General features: G+C 35.7%; 1 protein-coding gene and 1 long non-coding RNA gene across 2 annotated transcripts in view; one reads left to right on the forward strand and one right to left on the reverse strand.

Annotated features, from left to right (window-relative positions):
- Positions 1–15702, forward strand: part of LOC137396818 (neural cell adhesion molecule 1-B-like) — a 474203-nt gene that overhangs the window by 243403 nt on the left and 215098 nt on the right. The window lies entirely within an intron of this gene.
- Positions 6271–8084, reverse strand: LOC137397013 (uncharacterized). Its single transcript, XR_010978698.1, has 3 exons — positions 8042–8084; positions 7172–7336; positions 6271–6330 (listed from the first exon to the last, which is right to left on the reverse strand). It is a non-coding gene; the product is annotated as an uncharacterized lncRNA (long non-coding RNA).

Here is a 15702-nt window from a genome sequence, read left to right on the forward strand (position 1 = left end):
TGTGCACTGGTGAGGCATGTGGTCTGACTTCTTCTGCCACTTTCAAGTGCTGAACACCAGGTAGAGAACCTAACTTGTCGTTGAAAGCACCTGGAAATTCTTTTAAGATGTCAATCTGACCCCCTGTATTCATAGAATTGATATTTCCTTGGTTAATGGTTATCATGCCCATTGCCACAGAAGCTCTTAAGCCTAAAATGAGTAATCATTCTTCGTCTACAATATGAAACGTCACTTTGTACTTTTGGCTGTTTTTGAGATTACGAACCATTATCCTATGGATACCCAAGACTGTCTGCACATTGTTTGTCCACGAAGTTAGTATTGTTTTGTCTGCTGTGATTGGTACCCCCTGTGGTAACATATCCCGTCTCAAGATATTGACAATCGAGCCACTGTATACCTGAAACTTGGCCTCTCCGCCTGAGTCTATCAAAACCAAGCATGCAAAAACCTATTGAGAGCTGCTTTTTGTTGTGATCTGGTCTATTGATTCATGATCACTAGTCTCTCCTGCTATTGCATGTGTCGATGCATGCACGCCAGCTTTCTTTTCAAGACAGACAGCTTCAAAATTAGTTTCTGCCTTGCAAAAATTGCAAATCTCTCCAAAAGCTTTGCAAGATTCCTTCCTGGCAGCATGCCGTCTGTCACAGTATTTGCATACCCCTGACCTACAATGTAGTTGCTGATTTTGTGTCCTTAAAGGAATGATGACTTCTCTTTGAGATTTCATTCACATTAACTGCTTCCTCTGCTTATATCTTTCAAAGAGTAGTAGTAGCACGCTCCTCCCTCTTACATAGCTTTATTATAGACTCAAGTGTTTGCTCAGTAGAAGCCAGCTGTTTTCTTCTTGTGTCATTGTTTTGAATGCCTAACACAAGTCTGTTGTGCAGCATTCTATCCTTCAACTCTTCAAAGTTGCACACTTTTTCCAGACCGCGCAGTTTTGCTAAGAAAGTGTCGAAATCCTCTCCCTCCTTCTGGTCAGCAGTACCAAACACAAAGTCATGGTACAGTTCATTCTTTGTTCCAACACAATGTGACTCAAGAATATCTAGTATTTGTGTAACAGCTGTGTGGTCTTCTCCACTAGATACTACTAGCTTTACTGCGGGTTCACCAACTGTGTATAGTAACAATTCAGAATGGTAGTCCTCGTCTTCCTTGCTTAATTTACTTACTATAGCATATCTCTCCCATTGTTTCTTGAACACCTGAAACGCTTCTTCACGATGTTCATCTAACAACAGTGCATTAGGAGGGTCAAACCTGTGAGCCATAGCTTAATATAAGTCTTGTAGATTTTCTGTGACTAGATTTTTATCTATTTATTTTTATTAGCTTAAATTAGCATTGTACTCGTTTGCATCAGGACGGTGGTAGTATATTCAGTGGGCTATTACCAGTTCACTTCAGACACCATGTTACGTTTTACCTGTTTGTGTTAGGTAGAATGTGTATGCAGTATATGTGTGACTATGAAAATATTATTGATAAACCTGGCCTGGCTAAATCCCTAAATAAATACTCTAATTGTCAAGTTGCCATTTTATCGAGCTTGGACATTTTATGCAAGTGCAAAGCATAGTCTATATTGGCATCGGTAATAGTTTGGCACAACAATAACCTTGAATAATTTTGTAAAAAAATGTGATGCATTGGCAATGATTTTAGATGATTTTAGAGCAATGTTTATAGCAATGATTTTAAAAAGGTTTTGGAACTCAACTACGTTTAGTATTTATGCCTAGCAGCTAGTTTTTAATTTGAAGCAGTAGTTATTCTCCCTTGTGATTAAAAATAGAACTAATTATTCGTGGCATTTAATAATTCGTGGAATTGACTGTTCGCGAAATCGTGAATGTTTATAACCCTCGAATATTTTCATCCTGTAAGGTATGTGAAGATTGTTGCACCAGCCTACCTAACACGTCTGGTATTCTTAACTGTAGGTCATATCTTCTGCAATTAAAACCTTTAAAGAAGGTGCTTTGTGTGAAGTTTTTGGTGACACATTTGCTCTATTTAAAAAATGGGAGTCAGTCGTAAGAAGTTTTGAACCTCATCTAAAGAATAGCCATTACTTTAATAGCTTCTAAATGCATGGAGAATATTGATATGCTACTTAAACTGCCCACTTGTCATCCTACAGTATATTACAGAAACTAGTGAAAAAGTTGGTGAATGTTAGACTTCATATTTTATGTAAAAACTATACCTCTACCTCACAGTCATTGAAGCTAGGTAGCAAAAGGATGGCCATGCAAGCGCTTGCCAGGAATATTCATTAGGTCTTGTTAAAATTCCATGTTTCTGTATTCTTACTGTACTCCTGCTTGTTGGCTAGTATATTATGTATATATGTTATAAACATGTGTAGGTCAGCCAATTCACACAAAATGCTACTCTGGCGTAGCTTGCTGTAGTACTAGTACATCTTAGCTTCTTTGACTTGTTTATTCGAAATTAAAAGTTTTTATTGTAACATTACTATGAAGAACTTTCTATGTAGTATAGGCCAGTATAATATGCTCTTTTAGTATTGAGTTTTCATTATAGAAAGTTGTTCAATGTTTATGTTGTACTACACAGGGCAGTATCCTCCTATAATACTGCAGCTACTGCCATGGCAGTACCATTTTTGGAAGCCCCAAATTTCAATTTTTCTTTTAGAAAATGTGCCCCGTCAGGAGCCGAGTGTGCTAGATTTGCACCATTTTGACTAGTTATACTAAAAATTTTCCTTGAGGGGGTTGGGGTTGAGAAACCCTGGACCCCCCTCCCCCCACCAAGAGGGCGCTTGGTACCCCTCTTGGACTCTCTCTCTCTCTGCAGTACCATTTTCAAACAGGTGGATACTGCCCTGGTACTACATACTTTTTGCACTTTCTGTTACAATCATTGTTCGTAATAAATTTGCGGTTGTCCATTAATTTGCTTAAAACAAGCCTGTTTATAAATTTTATAACTACTAAGAACAAAAAACTGGCAAGTAATGGTGTTATAAATATAATTATTACTGTGAATACATTAAATTGTTTGTTTGGGTGCCTAAAGTTGTGAAGTTGCAAGTAAACACAATTTAGCAAAAACATTCTAGCACATATCATAGAGTTATTTACTATGAAGTAGCAGAAAATTTGTAAATATAGAGTTGTCACCTCTATAACCGAAGTGTGAGTTGGAGCAAAACCTGAGCTTCCTTGTGGTATACTTGATAGTGCTCTAAGGCTCCCCAAAGTAGAGACAGGTAAGAATGGTCCATTGTAATTCTATGTAAAAGTAGGCATGGCCGATGTTTGTTTGGAACTAGGGTGGCACGATAGCTCTATAGTCGACTGCGATAGTCGGTCAGGTATAATTGCAGTGGCTCAAAACCTGGTCAGTTTCTGGGTCGTTTTGTAGAGGTGGAGCTTAATCTGGAAATGCAAATGTTTTGTCGGCACTAAGCGACGAGGTTTTAAGCAAGTGCCAATGTCTAGTCGGTTAGAAATTTAGTCTGTAATCTTTTTATTTTTTGTAACAAAATAAAGCATAAACATCGTTTTAGACAAATCTTTAATCAAAAATATGAGATCTTTCATCAAACTAGCATAACGTATTCACATAGTTGTTTATCGTAGTTTTGTCGTGTTAAGACGAAATAGTAACATGCTCACGAAACGGAAAAAAATCTTCTCAAAAATACATCATTAATTATTCTGTATTCGTTTATACAGCGTGTATGAAAGATATGTTACATACGTTGTAATATGATTGCACTTTTATGTATGTAACGCTGTATTATATAAGTTATTGAATATTTGTGATTATGTTCTAACCAAATAAAATGCACATTGAAATAATTGTCTACTTTGCTACCATTCTGAGAGCTAAAGAAGATTCTATTTCATTTTACTGTAACTATTAATTTATGCTAGCGTATCGTAAAACAAAGATTGTGAAAAGGCAACAGAAGACATTAGTCTATCTTATCTTTACTACAAATACCGACTTCTCCAACAGCCAACTTTATTTAGATTTTGAACATGACCGCACTCTGTAGGTATTCATTTGTCAATTTGCCCATATATTTATTATTTATGTACAGTATTGTGTGACCAAAAAAAATTTCTTGATTTGTTGGGCAAAAAATATTTTCTTACTGTTGGCATGATGATGTATTTTCTTGCTCCAATATAAATTATGCATGTGGCAATTGTTGTGCATCATTGTTAGCAGCTTTCTCGTTACCTCCACAAGCACAATGTAGCCAATTCTGGAAAATCAGAGGGCAGCACACACAAAACCTTTAGCATGATGTATGTCTATTGGCATTGCTGACGTTGTACAACATACATTGTTTGAAAAGTCGATGCGCAATGACAAAATGTCTGGTGATGGACCACTGGAACAATGATGGGAAGTAGGTTGTTTTAGTTATCGGACGAATCTATCATGATAAATTGTTAAGTTTAATAATTTTACTTTATTTGATATAAAAAGAAAATGTTGCACATAACTTAATTACTACCACATCAGCACTAAAGCCATAAAAGGCCTTTAACAAACACAAATGAGAACAGAATAACACAGTAGAAAAGGGCTACATATACTACATGTAGATATGTGAAAATAAGTGAATATAAGTCTGGGTTATTTAAAAAAAAATCAGTGTTGCAAATCCTCAATGTTTTATGTATGTAGGTATGTTTTAATTTGATCAATATATTCACTCAAAATTGAGCACAGTACAAGCTGAAACAGTTTGAGTTTTTGCATATAAAAGTATTCCCATCTAGAACAAGTTTGTTCTCTATGGCTGCAGATGAATTGGCAATGAGGTGGAGGGCACGCCAGATGCCCTCTGGCATGACCTCCCTTCATTGCCAGTTCACCCACAGCTATAGGGAACAAACTTGTTCTATGCTTATCTAGATATTGCATGTATTATAAAGCGTCAAGATTCAGGAAGCATTTTGCTCTGTCATTTCTTACTCCCTGCAAACTCCTCTTGGAGATCCTTGATCTAAAATAAAAACAATCATAGCATGTGTATTTATATCTCTTTGAACTTGTAAAGTACTGCGAGTGCAGTATTCAAGTGGGATTATTTGCGACAATTTTTGACTTTGACAGGAATATTATTTGTTAATTTAATGAAGTAGATTGGAAAGTTACATTGGACATTGTGATTAGCTGGAAGTTAATTTGGCGATCTCAAAGAACCGGGCAAATCTGCTTTTGCTAGTTCCTGACTTTCTTACTGTTTTTACAGTAGTTTTATTTCACAATTATTTCCTGGCTTCATATATCTTCTCCGATCCTACATTGCTCAACCGGCTTAGCCCATAGAGTTGACTTGTAGAAGACAACAGCGAAATTAGTCCAAGTACTCAGTCTATGAATCGGATGGTGTTGTGGCACCTTGTTATCAATTTCTCAAAGAGTTGATAACAACTCCAGAGATGCTCCCAAATCCTGATTAGAGATTTGCAAATTACATCAAATCACCAATCATGAGATTGGCATCAAAGCACCATAAAAATGGATTACCCAGTTTGTAAATTAAATCAAATTAAAACCATCAATTACATAGTGGATGATGGTTTTATTTTCATTTTATTTCAAAGCTGAGCAGTCACCCTTCTAAGTGATTAGATTTGGAGCAAAACGCATGCCAGCGATTTGATATGCTTTACAAATCTGGAATCAAAGATTTGGGAGCACCGCTGCACAACTCTCTCCAATTCAGACACTGAGCACTTACACTAAAGTGACACGAAAGCATCATGCAACAGGGTTCTAATTTTAAAACTGAGTTACTGAATATTACCACTCACCGGACTGTTAGGTATGAAACTAACATCAGGTGTCTGAGTTACATCTATAATGCTGTCGTTTGTGGCGTTTCGTAAATGCTTCCCACATCTATGGAAGCTCGCATAGCCTCTGCTCTTACTCCTACCCGTCCTGAGCACGCACTGCATTTCCTCCTTACCGTGAGCTATAAATCAGAAGGCTTGAGGCATTGAACGTTTGGCTGGGTGTGAACAGGCAACTTAACAAATATCAGTTGGCAGCAAATAATTTGTTTCTAAAACCTAATCCTGCCTACACAAGGGGTTCTTCTGCATTATCCTACTATAAATTCACGTTTTTCTAGCTACTAATCTAGGGCTATAAATGGCTTGAAGATCCGCCTACCAATGAAATTCCACATTTAACCATAATTAATATTGCACGATTTGCCTAAAATGTTATTGCTGGTTATGGAGTGAGTACCTCTGTGTTACTATCAGATGTATTGTCTTGAGGATGCGGTCTCTTTGTTGGATTCTGTGACTAAAAATGTAAACAATACGTAAATTATGTATATCGACACCATGTGACAACATATATGAATTTATGCACATGTATAGCATATTTATATTTGTGGGCACAATCTAACTAAATTCAAATTGGCAAAAGAGTCCAAACAAAGGCCTTGTTGCCAGGGCTCCAAAATAAGCATTCATTTTATCTTACTTTTAATGGTTGTTTTTGCAAATTTTAGGTGCGAAATATTAAATGTAAAATAAAATATTACGTCCAAGTTTAACCAAAGGTGTGAACTGCGATATAACACTATCTGGCGCATGTGTGAGGCCTCGGGATGAGAAATTCTCAAGAAAAATGAGACAGATTGCCGTAAACTTCACTTGCTATTGGGTCAAGGATATGGTATCTGAGCATTCCAATCAAGTACTTGTTTCTTTGCAATTCTACCAAATTTCTATGAGAGTGTAGATGAATTAAAATAAGAGAAAATGTTTTTGAACTTTGATGTACTGTGAGACCGAAAGCAAAGTATCGAATACAGCTTAGACATGTCGCAACCCTCACAGTAGTGTAGACTTAGATTTACTGCATTCTCTGATTTCGGCTTACAAGAATATAAATGTGCACGCATGCTTTTGTTACAAGATAGCTATTTCAGAAAAAAGACAAATTAAAATCCATAAAAATAATAAATATTATTTATCATCTCTATGTAAAATCCATACTATACTATCTGTGCATTTGCAAAGACATGGAAGGATAGCCCTGTCTAAATATATTGGACATACAATGACCGAGTTTTGCTGTCCAAAAATATCCCTTATAATAGGCTGAGTAAAATATTCTTGGTGTACCGGTAACTTACCCTCCGCTGTTCTTTGTACTTTTCCTTCTGGGTTTGCTGTCTTTCAGGGCCGTACATGCAACCATACTCTTTTTCTTCGCCATACTCTTTTTCTTCGCCATACATACATAAATAGCCTTGACTGTCATGAATGACGTTCTTACCTCTCCAAATATCTTCACCTTGCTAAAGTAGAGCAGATAAAATTTTAAAATTAAGAAACATGGTACAGATTTTTTAGATTCATTGGCTGAAGACGTTGTAGGTTTTTAGCCTTACTTGATTGCTAACACTCAATTGGGAACTAACTGCTGCAGGTATATGATGCTTGATACATTTATTGCTTGCTTGAATGTAGTTATTAATATATACAATGATTTTTAATGTCATTTCAATTGCATGCCAATGCTTGTACACTGAAGCCCATGTATATTTTCTAATCAAGGCTGCACTATAAGCTTGATTGTAATCCACTGCATGTCTGTATATACACAAATATCCACTTCGTCAAATTAAGCTTAATAGTTGAAGTGTCTATAGAGAGTAATCCTTTATTGCTGAGAGGTAGATGGTGTGTATCCAGTGTGAGTTGCTAGTGAACTGATGAAAATTGTGTCAACTCTGCTTCAAGTAGGGCCTGCGACGTCATAGATCACATGGTACAAAAACAAACCAAAAAGGGCTTCATAAAACTGCAGCATAAAACATATAAGCTTCCATTGACATGTACTTCTATTGCACAACAACCAAGCATAGGCCTACATTTTACAATCAAGGTTACACTTCACAATCAAGGTTACACTAAAATATCCAAAGTATAAAATGTTCATTTTTAACACAAGATCACAAATTAGGCAGTGGAGAAAAAGTGCTTTAAGGATATGAGAGTACCTTCAAAAAGTCTTTCATGCTTGTTGAATATGCCGTCCTCATGGTTTATGTAAACCTTGTTGCCATATTCGATTTCATGGGCTTTGATGGCTTGCTCAGCCTCGTCTAACAATGAGGCAAGAAGGAGCGGCATAATGCTTAAATGCACTGCAATTAAAAAATATATTTGGTAGGCCCTCAGGCTCCTCGTAGAAGTTGACTGTCGTCAGCGATCATGTCATTCAGCTATCGAGGTTTCGATAACCTACCGACATGATTGCCGACTACAGGCACGGGAGGCCTGTAGGTAGGCCTATATAGAAGATGAAATGATGAATACAAAAAGTCAGTTATGAATACATGATGACCCACTGAGGTCTTCTTTTAGGGTTGAAGCAATATGAATATGCAGAGCATTTCAATTAATTTTTTAAGACAAATTGCAAGCAGTAAGCAACTCTGACTACTGAGGACTACTGATCACAGGCAGGCTGTCTAGTCCGAAAATATAACTGCCCTGCATTGCAGAAGACTACAAAAACTTGCTTTACCTTGCCTCCTCTCCTACACTTTTTGTGAACCAAACTGATGAGATACAGCCTAGGCCTGGCGGTGCTACTGAGAGCGCACCATTGTAGTAACAAGTTCAAATAAAATTTGAGATACACAATTAAATGGTTGTTCCTTAGGTAGCTACATACTGTCGTTGTTTCAAAATGTGCTACAGTTGAGACTTAGTAGTAATATAAAGTTAGTTGTTAAAAAAGTGTGTGCTTGCAGCAAATACAGTAAAGATAAGAAACTGATGTCTTCTGTTGCCTTCATTTTTACAATCAATGCCTAATGAGATGCTAATACTATTATTTACAGTGAAATAAAATAGAATCATTTTAGGCTCTCAAAATGGTAACAAAGTGGACAACCGTTTTAATGTGCATTTTATTTGTTCAGAACATAATCGTAACTTTTCAATACTTTATGTAATACCGCTTTACAAAAGTGTATTCATATTTAAAAAAAATATAAAACTATTTTTCAAATATAAACGAATACAGAATAATTAATGGTATATTTTTGAGAAGATTTTTTCCGTTTTCTGAACGTGTTACCATTTATTTTTAACAAGAAAAAACTACGATAAACAGCTATGTAAATACTCTATGTTATTTTGCTAAAAGAACTCATATTTGTCCCACGACCACACGAGCGGAGCGGAAGTGTGGGAGTTTTATGATAAATGCATGCGCACACAACTTACGAAAATTATTCATCAACAATGAGACGAACCCTCGTCAAGAAATTTCATCAAAAAATTTAAGCATCGGAATTTAAAGTCGTTAAAGTATAATAACGATACAAAACACATTTAAACCTATTTAAATATGTTACCAAGTCTTTGTAAACCAACGATAATATCTTAAAACTTACCCATCCGATCGGATTATACACAAATAGACAGATTAATTTGAACGTAAATTGCCACAAAAAGCTTGAAAAGCTCGGTTTAATAAAAATTAAGACCGAAAATTGAAACACCAATAAAGCCGTGCGACCGATTGTAGAACTATTTAGCAGTGCGCATTTCACGATAAAACCGTGCTCATTTCATCAGTCTATGGCATTTCTCACTTGTAATCGAATTTATTCGAAGGTTTCTGTAATAAACGTAGACCGTTTGAGGCGTAGACGGATTTACAGGTACGAAATTGTGGTACACAGTTTATCAGCCTGTGTTTTTTGTCCAATCACCGAAGGTTTCATTATTTGAAACGTTAACCGAAATTCTTTACAACTTATGTACAAGCTAGGGCCGAACTACAACGCCCCTTCATGACGAGAACATTTTTTATTTTGCTACAGTTTTATACGCGTGAATACTCTTATTCGCTTTCTGTTAAAGATCGCTTATCAAAACCATTCCACATTCAACGCAACCAACTTTCAAATTGTGTATAGTACACAGTAGCTTGCCATTTTACTTCTAATTTTGCATTTCAGAGTTATAATAAACATATTTCTTTATTGTTGTTGAATTACATACATTACAGTAAATTAGGCCTACAGCTTTATAACACTTTAATAACAGCTTTTATTTTGCTGCAGTTTGCAGAAATCTTCGAGACGCATGAACGCTCATAGGTTTTCTATTATTGCTGTATTACTATATTAACAATATTGGTTATTTTAATAATATCAGTGCATTTTACTTATAATATTGGCCAACATTGCATTTCTCCTATTGCAAGGGAGAGATATAAACGTGTAATATTTTCCTTTCATTGTTGTTGTTTGTCATGACCAAACACTTTTTAAATAAATTTTCTAAAAACCTATATAAATACCACTTCTCGATATTGCTACCTATTACGTTTTGAAATGTAATCAAAATTGTGTATTGTTTTTTCTATTATTACTATATTAATAAAATTGATTATTCTAAGAATATCAGTGCATTTTACTTCTAATATTGGCCAATATTGCATTTCTCCTATTGCAGGGGGAAAATATAAACATCTTTTCCATTCATTATTGCTTATTGTTGTATATAATAACACCCACACCCAGTACATTACAGCTACCATTGCAGTTATCCTATTGCACTGCAGAGCCATTTGATTGCTAATGTTGCATTTCTCAACCATCAGTACCTTTTATTTTTTTGCCAGTATCTCTGGCCATCTCTTTGGTCGTGGGCTGTATGACAGTGGAATTTCTAGTAATTAAAAAAAATGCTCGGAAAATATGCTTACGTGATATTATGTTAAACAAAATGATAACTACTCGATTTCTCAACAACTAAACGTTTGCAGGGGTTCGACTAACTTTAAAGCTTTTGTATTTCCGGATTATGCTCCACCCCTACAAAACGACCCAGAAACTGACCAGGTTTTGAGCCGCTGCAATAATACCTGACCGCGATAGTCGGTAGTTGTTTTCTCGATATGAATATGTTGCCTTTTTGTAGCATATCGAAACATCCGTAACTTGTACATGTATATCGTTATCAAATAATATAACCCGATAGTTTTGCAGATATACGTTGCTTTTGCAGTTTTTTCTATTCCTTCCCACAATCCTCGCTCTTTTCAGGCACGATAATACGATAGTTTTACCAGCTGCTAAGTCAAGCGATAACTATCGGTGAACTCTGTCTGCTTATTGATAACTCGATAACTATCGGTGGGACAACAACTCCAACGATAGTCGCACACACATGTCCAAACTGAAATGCCATCCCTATTTGGAACTTTCCATGCGTTTGTATAGACTCTGTTGGTGGCAAAACTTTCCTTAAACGACTCTGAGTAAAGCATGTAGACGCAACATTTATTGGTCCACTCGCTCTGCTATTGTAACTCCGCCTACTGGGTAGAGGAGTAATTGATTGATGCGCGCCTACGAGGAAGCTTTATATAGAAGCTAGTAGTTACTAGCAAACGCTCATTCTTGCTGCGACTATTGGATTTTATAAGGGCGTTTATTCACTTGGCTTTAACCAGAGGATATATTATTTAGCTCATCATCGTTGGAATATTTTCTTCATCGGTTGCAGTATTGGATTAAATTTATTTCCATCTCGAGTAAGTTAATTATCTTTGCAGCTTATCATAGTAGTCTATAGATTGACCTAATTACTAACGTATGTGCAGCCCCGTCGCCATCGAGTCGTGCTGACTCGTCAAATACTTGAAGGTCGCAAATGTTTGGAAAATCCTGTCAAACGCCAATTCACTTTATACGGTACCACAGTTTTTACTCTCTCAGACGGTTTTTAATTGATATATTCTCATATTGAATGTCGTGAAAGTTTAATTTATATTGGTATTTAGATTATATGTCGATATTTGTTCCGAACAAGTGTACCACATTTACACTTTTAACCGATCAATCTGGACCTAGTTGTTCAATATGGATTTACCTCTGTCTATGTAATAAGTCTTTGCAGTAGGGATATTTTCAATACACTGCACCCTGGGAGCTTTTCTATTTATCTGCCTCAGCAGTAAAAGGCGATGTGACATAGTTTAGTGCACACTTGTGAGGAAAACTGACATATCTGTGAATGGCTAAAATAGTTTATTCAAATGATTTCAATTTTTTTCACTTCCAATATCAGCTAGTTTAGTACGATAATGGCTTACAAAAGATGACAACGTGGTGGCACGCAAACAAATATGTACATGTGGACAGAGATGTTCAATTTGTAACATATATACAAAAGCCGCTAATATAAATTGAAAGTTGAGCATTTTAGTGATTAAATTCAGCTGTCTGTAATTAATTATGTGGAATTATTTTTTCTGTAGTTGGATATTTTTCATAAACTCACACTCTTTACCACAGGTGTCCTTTAGCTGGATATTGCTGAGGCCGAGCCGTAGGCTACACACACAAAAAACAACAAAGGTCCACGTAGTTATGAGCAAAAACAGAAGTATCAATCCAAATATCTCACCAATCCGATGAGCAGCACACACAAAAACTAAGCCAATCAACAGGACCACTCATCATGTCAAAACATTCCAACTTTCAAGTCATGTCTTGTACAATTCACTTTATGGTTTCTCAAAACTTTTCTACAAGTCCCTATTAATTTGAGACTGTCCGATCGCTGTTTTCGAAATGGTTGCTGCTTGCCTAGCGTCCTGCTTCAACACCTCAGTAACTATCGGGGCATCGCTGAGTGTTAGTTAGTGTTCGCTGAGTGCTCCCGAACATTTCCCCAATAGTTACTGAGGTGTTGCAGCAGGACGCTAAGCAAGCAGCGACCATTTCGGAAACAGCAATTGGACAGTCTCAAATTAATAGGGACTTAGAGATAAGTTTTGGGAAACCATAAAGTGAGTTGTACAAGACATGACTAGAAACTTGAAATATTTTGACATGGTTGGTGGTCCTGTCAATTGGTGTAGTTTTTGTGTGTGTTGCTCATCGGATTGGTGAGATATTTGGATGGATACTTTTGCTTTTGCTCGTAACTACGTGGACCTTTGTTGTTTTTTGCGTGTGTAGCCTACGGCTCGGCTTCGGCAATATCCCACTAAATGACACCTGTGCTCTTTACGAGTTTCTGACTACAACACTCGATGCGATGTGTTAATAAAGCATCACTCATAAGCGTTTTAGCTAGACAAGTAGATCACTACACAACTACAATGACATTATGCTACAAATTCATTGACCCCTGTTAAGGCTTCGCTGAATGTCTACTAAATTATCATATATATACAGTCAAATATGGATAACTCGCCCACGGATAGCTCGAACACATGATTAACTCGAACGGTTTCTTTGGTCCGTTCCCACGTAATGATAAGTTGCTTTAGATAACTCGACCTCAACTCTGTTAATTAGAACAGTTTTTTGCCCAAATGCTACCGAGACAGTTGTTATCGCTTTAGAAAATCACTTTATTCCAAGTCACAGAGGTAAACCTCAACTTTTCGTAAATCATAGGCATCGTTATTACCACCGTCGGCAAAATATTTTTGTCAACGATGTTTCTAAAGGTTTTGTGAATTTTGATTTTTACCAAACATCCGCTTAGAGATCGCCTTTCAGAAGCATGGAAAAGTGAGGTGACCTTCGCATAAACTTCAAGAAAAATCGGCAAAACTTGACCGTTGTTGAAACGCTCAAAAGAAAAAGATGTCTTTTCTTCTGAGCATTTCAACAACGGTCAAGTTTTGCCAATTTTAATCTGAAAAACGTCTTGGCAATAACATCACCTCAAACGACAAAACAATCTCAAATGATAGAAAAATCTCCTATACTTTTTGATAAAAAAGTTTTAAAATTTAAAACTTTTTGATAAAAAAGTTTTAAAATTTAAATTAGAAGCATTTAATTTGAAACAAGCCATTTGTGCTTTTGATTTCTATTATAGTTTGTATATGTGCATGTATCTACTAATAAATAAAAAATTCATGGACTTGTGACAGTGCTCTGATAACTTGAACGCTCTGATAACTTGAACACTTTTGCTCGGTTCCGTGAAGCTCGAGTTATCCATGTTTGACTGTATATTATTTTTATGAGGATATTAGGTATTACCTCACTTATGACCAAAGTAAAATTGTTTTCCCTGTAGGCCTACTTGTCTCAAAATGCATTGAGTTTGTCATTGTCACAGACCTTTAATAAAATATAAGGTGACAGCATTAAATATTACAATTAGCAATAACCATACAAGCATGCTCTTTCATTTTCATGCTATAAAGTTTGTAGATAGTTAGAATGACTTACTAATTTTGCCACTAAAGATTAAAAGCATCAGCATGCATACAAAAATTTTTATTGCCCGATATTTCTAAGCATATCAAAGACTTTCAACACTGTTTTGCATCTAGTTTTCAAGGAAGGGAAATTTCTGAATAGTGATTAGGATGATTGACAGCATTCTATGTTTACAAATGAATGACCCAATACGCAATGCCTGCAACTGATTACAATGCAAGATAGAAATGTTAGACATTTTATAACTTCCTAAAGGCGAATATTTCTTTTTATTATTTTTCATTTTGGTAATTTCATTGTTATTATATTCTCCTCGTCATACTTTTGCCTGATAGATGCCAAGGTTGGTGTCTTTATCTCTTCCGACACTGTCATGAGAATGGCAATCATGAGTCCTTGAAAATACTATAGTCGCACATGAAAAGCAACTGAAAAAATGAAGCAAGTAGTAGCAGTAAAGTGGAATGAGTTTTATGATAGTGCCAATAACAGCACAAGTACTTTCTGGTAATTCTCTGACAAGTGCAAATAAGCAGTGGTGATAAGCAATTTGATAGAGATAACCACGTGTATCTGTCTTTTCAGTTAAACTAGTGTAGTTACAATATTAAGAGCATAACTTTAAGTGTAACTGTAACTCCTGAGCAAGTCTCAACATTTTTACTACTAGCACTACCTGTATTTATATCCTTTTCACACATCAAGCTTTAGTCTTTTTTGTGATACAAATAATTGTATCTGTTTTTGTTGTTTAGCAAAGATTTTGAAATCGTTAAAGCCGAGTTCATCATCTAACGAGCTCTGGAAACACTTAAGATGTGCCATATTGGGTGAGTTTATAGTTTTTAGTCGGATATATATATTAGATATATATAATATATTATAAAATATATTATATGTTTTTATTGTATATACTTAAAATTACTTTGGGTACTAACCTTGCATGAATCAATACCTACACAACCTTGCTATCAATTTGGTTATTTCTGCTGATAGCTGATGTCATCAGCAGATGCTATGATCAGCTATCACGCTAATAGCAGTTCATCACATGTATTTTACAAGTAAATGTAATAACGTAAATTTATTATCTTAATGATTATTATACTTCATCATATCTTTTTTTAAAGTGAACTAATTTAAGTTTATTAAACTATATTCACAGTTATGAATTCTGTTATGTTGCTATCGCTGCATGTTTAAGCATTCTTAAAGTTAACCTTTTTGCAAGCAAATTTTTTGGGCTGTATCAGGCACCCTGGGCAAATTAAACTTTTAACAAATCGATTGCAAAAATCATTGATACACTCTTGTTTATGATATTGTATACTTTTGTTATGATTCTATAATACAGGCAAAGACAATTAAAGTTAATAAACGTGTTTCAAGTCATTGCTTCATATAACTGTCACTCTAAATGTCTCTCATCCTATTAACACTGCTGG

Source organism: Watersipora subatra, chromosome 5 (assembly GCF_963576615.1).
Source record: "Watersipora subatra chromosome 5, tzWatSuba1.1, whole genome shotgun sequence".
Classification (NCBI taxonomy): domain Eukaryota; kingdom Metazoa; phylum Bryozoa; class Gymnolaemata; order Cheilostomatida; family Watersiporidae; genus Watersipora; species Watersipora subatra.